The sequence below is a fragment of the Pteropus alecto genome, unplaced genomic scaffold (genome assembly GCF_000325575.1).
Source record: "Pteropus alecto unplaced genomic scaffold, ASM32557v1 scaffold24, whole genome shotgun sequence".
Lineage (NCBI taxonomy): Eukaryota > Metazoa > Chordata > Mammalia > Chiroptera > Pteropodidae > Pteropus > Pteropus alecto.
Genome location: NW_006439192.1, coordinates 18,467,460 through 18,472,269, shown reverse-complemented (window position 1 = coordinate 18,472,269; position 4,810 = coordinate 18,467,460).

Below are 4,810 nucleotides of genomic sequence, written 5' to 3'. Positions count from 1 at the left end.
AGGTGGAGGAACTGGACAGGGCTGTGAAGTAAGCCGGGGTCCTAGGGCATAAAATTTGAGGAGGCACTAGCCCTCAGGGTCATGCAATACAACGCCGACCCGCACCTGCAGAAGCTGGAGAATGAGTGCTCCCTACGTCCTGTACTCTAGGCCTCACCTTGTGAGGTGTCTGGCCACACCCACGTCCAGCCCTGGAAGGAACAGTGCCAGTGTTTCTCATCTCACCAACCGGATGCATTCATGAGAAAGTCTTAAAGGCATTCCAATTCAGTACAGCTTGGAATACGGGGTGTTACTTCTCTCTTCTACTTTGCAGGGAGGAATATGGGAACGAGTGTGACTTCTGCTAGAATGCTGATGATAAATAAACACCTACAGACTGGAGGCAATTCAAATAAGAAGTGTACAGTTTTCTACTTTGATATTAAAAAAATTCTTAAGAAGGCATACTAAATTGAGCATGAAAAGTTTTCAATACGTTTAATGTTATGTGGGGGTAGGAGAGAGTAAGAAAATGACAATATTATAAAATTTTAGACCCAATATTACATGATGTAATACTAACATAAATATTTCTAATTTTAATTTTCTTCACAATTGAGCACATAGACAACTGTCTGAAATCAAATAGGCATTTGATTGAAAGGAAGGATTCATCACATTTTTCACTAATATTCATTTTCAAATTTTTATAAAATAACAAATTTATTTGAAATATACGAAATTATGAAATATAACATAATTACATAGATTATATATTTATATAATAAAAATAAAAATAATAATATGGCTTTATAGGCAACGACGGCTCCAATACCAACACAGAACAGCTGTCAGGGAGCACCCATAAATAGCTAAAAATGTCTGTCAGATCATTTGACTTCAGCTCCTGAAGGCAGATTTCAGGGTGCCCTTGAACTGTGAGTCATTTGAAAATAGAACTGGTGAAAATCGAGGATGCACCTATACTTCATTCCAGGAAGGCATACCTTGTTTCACGTAAGAGCTTCCAGTTCTGAGCATGAAGATGATTGAAAGGAAAGACTGCAATTCTAGGCCAGTCTCACCCACTCTCCAATGCCAAACACACACTAAAAGCAGCCCTCACAGCTCCGTGTGAGCTCCAAACTCCGAGGCAGGGCATAGTGCTGGGAGATTTCATGCCCTTGGGACAATTTTTTTGGCCACACATTTCATCAGAAAAATTTAGTGTGTCTCGTCATTTCTATGCTTTTGTGGAGAAGTTTGTGCTATCATAGATTCTAAATTCTGACATAAAGAGGAATTCAAACCCAAATACTGATGAATAAATACAAAATAATGATGAAATCATAACATACCAGAAACTTTGATACAACTAAAGCAGTGTCCAGTGATCTGTAGTAAAGAAAAAAGTTATCCTTGACCTCCTTACGGTCCCTGGCTGGGTCTGAAAATTAACCTGACAAAGACAGAGTGACAGAGAAAAGCACAAGAGTTTACTTAATAAGTTTTATGCGACACCGGAGCCATCGTAAGGAAATGAAGACCCAAAGAAACAGCCCTGTGTGTCCATTTTTATGCTAGGTTTGATGAAGAGCTAACAGTTGCAGAAAAATCTGATGGGATAACATGTCCGGAAATCCATCAGATCAAATGAATATTCATAGTATTTAACTGTTAATACTAATAAATAAGTAATAATAAAAACAAATGAAGCAATCTCGAGTAACAAAAAATGAAAAACAAAGCAGAGGAAAGAAATGAATAAAAATAAAAGCAAAAAGTACTGACAATAAATTCAAGAACTGGTGAATTTAAGAAGAAATACCCAAATAACTGAGCGATTAGGTAATTTAAACCAGAAAGAGAAAAAAATAAAAACGCAAAACACTAAGTAATAAATGAGAACAGGAAAACAACCAAAGACACAGTAGAAAGGAAAGGAACATTAAGGGATTATCTTGTCTAATAAATTTGAAAACAGTGATGATTTTCAAAGAGACTACAAAAACCATATTTATCTCTGAATACAGGGAAAAATCTAATCAGCCATATAGATACCAAAACAATTATCCAAGAACTAACCTCCCTGAAAACTGTGAGATCAAGTAAGTTATAAATGTGAACACTACCAAATTGCAAGAAACATACAATTCGGTGATACTTGAACTGTTCCACGGAAAAGAATGAAACCTTCCAAATTCTTTTTAGGAAGTCAGTACAGCATCAAAAGCAAAATCTAATCAAGGGATCATCGAAAGAGAAGAAAAAAATTAGACTATTCTCATTAATATTAATGTAAAAATCCTAAATAAAATATTAGCAAATAAATTCCAGCAATACATTTTTAAATGACCAAGTGGGCTTTAAACCAAAATTCAAAACTAAGAAGTCTATTAATAAAATTCCTTATATTGCTTGCTTAAAGCACAAATTATTTCTAGTAAAAAGAAATATGGAAAAATTCAAAATGTGTGTTTAATATACATCAAAAAATAGAGACAAATGAATATCTACATCTACGGCACCAAGATTTAGGGAATGTGTTTTTCCTTCCTGCCTTCAGATTTAAAAACACAAAGAATTATAGATATCTTTTAGGACAGACCCCCTTACGCAATTCCCTCCTCAGAGGAAATTACTATCCTGATGTCAGGGTAGATCATTGCTTTCAAAATCTTGACCACATACATATGTATCCCTAAATGCTGTATACTCTATTTTTGTAGGTTTAAAAAAATTACACAAATGATATGCTCACTATAAATACACTTCTGAAACTTGCTCTGTTTCTCTAAACATCACCATCAAGATTTTTCTGTGTTGATATATGTAGGAAAATTGTAGCTCATTTATTTTAACTGCTGTAAGCATTCCATTATATATAAACCATAACAGTTGTTTAATACAATCCTCTATTGATGGACACTTGGACTGTTGTCAATTCTCTGCTTTTACAACTTATGCTGCAATGAACTTGCATGTACATATATGCGAGAGTTCCTCTAGGATGTACAAATGGAATCCTGGGATGCAAATGTTTAAACTGACATACATTGCCAACTGCTCTCCTTAGTGGTAGAACTGATTCACACTACTATCAGCAGTGATGAAAGTTTCGATTTTTCCCACATCCTCTCCACACCTGATGTTATCAGGCTCATTACTTTTAGTAAATCTGATAGAAATGAAATGGTATTTCACTGGAGTTTTACTCTGCACCTCCCTTACTCAGCACTAGCGAAACTGAGATCTTTCCACATAGTCATTGATCATTTGGGTTTTTTTCTGAAAACTGGTTATTATTTTTACTCCATTTTCTTTTGTGTTCTCATTTACAATTATGTCATACAGATACCCACCTACCTACAGTTTTCTAATAGCTTAAAATCTGCTTTTCCAAGTTGATTTTCCATATTAATCAACTTAAAAATTTTTGCATATGTGAAAGCACAAGGATCCCAATTTCAATTTTTTAATAAAGATGGCCTATTGTACCAGCACTGAATAATCTATTCTTTTCCCACTATTTTTGTAATGACTAAAATGTAGATAATGTTTACAAATCAGGAATAAAAATAGCAACCATCCAACAACAAAAAAGTAAAGAATATGAAGACTTAGTTCACAGAAAAGTAAAAATAAGTGGCTTTTAAAGAAATGAAAAAATGAAAAAAAAAGTTCCACCTCACTCATAATAGGTGAAAAATGCTATTTCACTGTCATTTTAACTTGAGTTTCTCTTAACAGTAAAAAACATCAAATGTTTTGAAAAACAATGCTTGGCAAAGGCGTGGGAAACAGGCACTAATTCACAGGTTGGCGAGAGTAGAAATAGGTACCATATCCATGGAGAGCAAGTTAAACAACCTATCAAAATTGCAGATGCATATACCTCTCACCCAGCCTTTCACTTCTATCAATCTATTTGCAGGTAAGAGACAATGCTAATGTCAGGGAAGCACTGTTTGTAACAAAAATAAAAACTGGGAGCAACTTAAATGTCCATCAATGAAGAAATGATTCAAAAATGGTTCAGTACATTCACAAGATAGAACAGTAAGTGGCAGGATATATCCTATGGAATGGAACAATTTCTTAAGCGAGGGGGGGAGGGAACAAGGTGCAAAATAGTATTACAACTGTATCAAGAAATAAAAAGCTAAGATATCTTTAGACTGCATACGTATGCACATGTAGGTTTGTATATGCAGAGAATTATCTCTGGAAGAATACATAAGAAACTGGTGACTGGTGACAGATGTCTGCTTTTGGGAAGAGAAACTGGAAGCCAAGAGTGGTGGGAAGGAGATTTACTTTTCACTGAGCATCTTTGCTCTTGAATTTTGTAAGATGCACATGTATCATCTACTCAAAATTAAAATTAAAATTTTAATAATTTGAAGGAAAAAACTACTGACTGATCCTGTCTTTGCTAAAATAATGGGGCTCACCTCTTAGCAGGAAGGAGAAAGGGGATTTCATTTTGCCCCTAAAGACTGAGGACCACAATAACAGCAGAGCTGCAGAGCCCAGGAAAGACAGCAAAGATGGGGCAGGTAACAGAATTTTTCCTACAAATGAATAAACAAGCAAATGAAGTTAGGAGTTTAACATTAAAGAGCATGAACATACCTACCTTAAGGTGTCGTGGTAAGAATTAAATGAGCTAAGACATGTGGAGTACCTAAAAGAGTGCCTGGCTTAGAGTAAACACTCCGTAAATTTAAGATCATTATTATACAATCTAGGTTATACTCATACAGGTGTATATAAACCTACAGTTGCCCCTCAGGTGACATATACAGTGCTGGGAAACACACCAAAA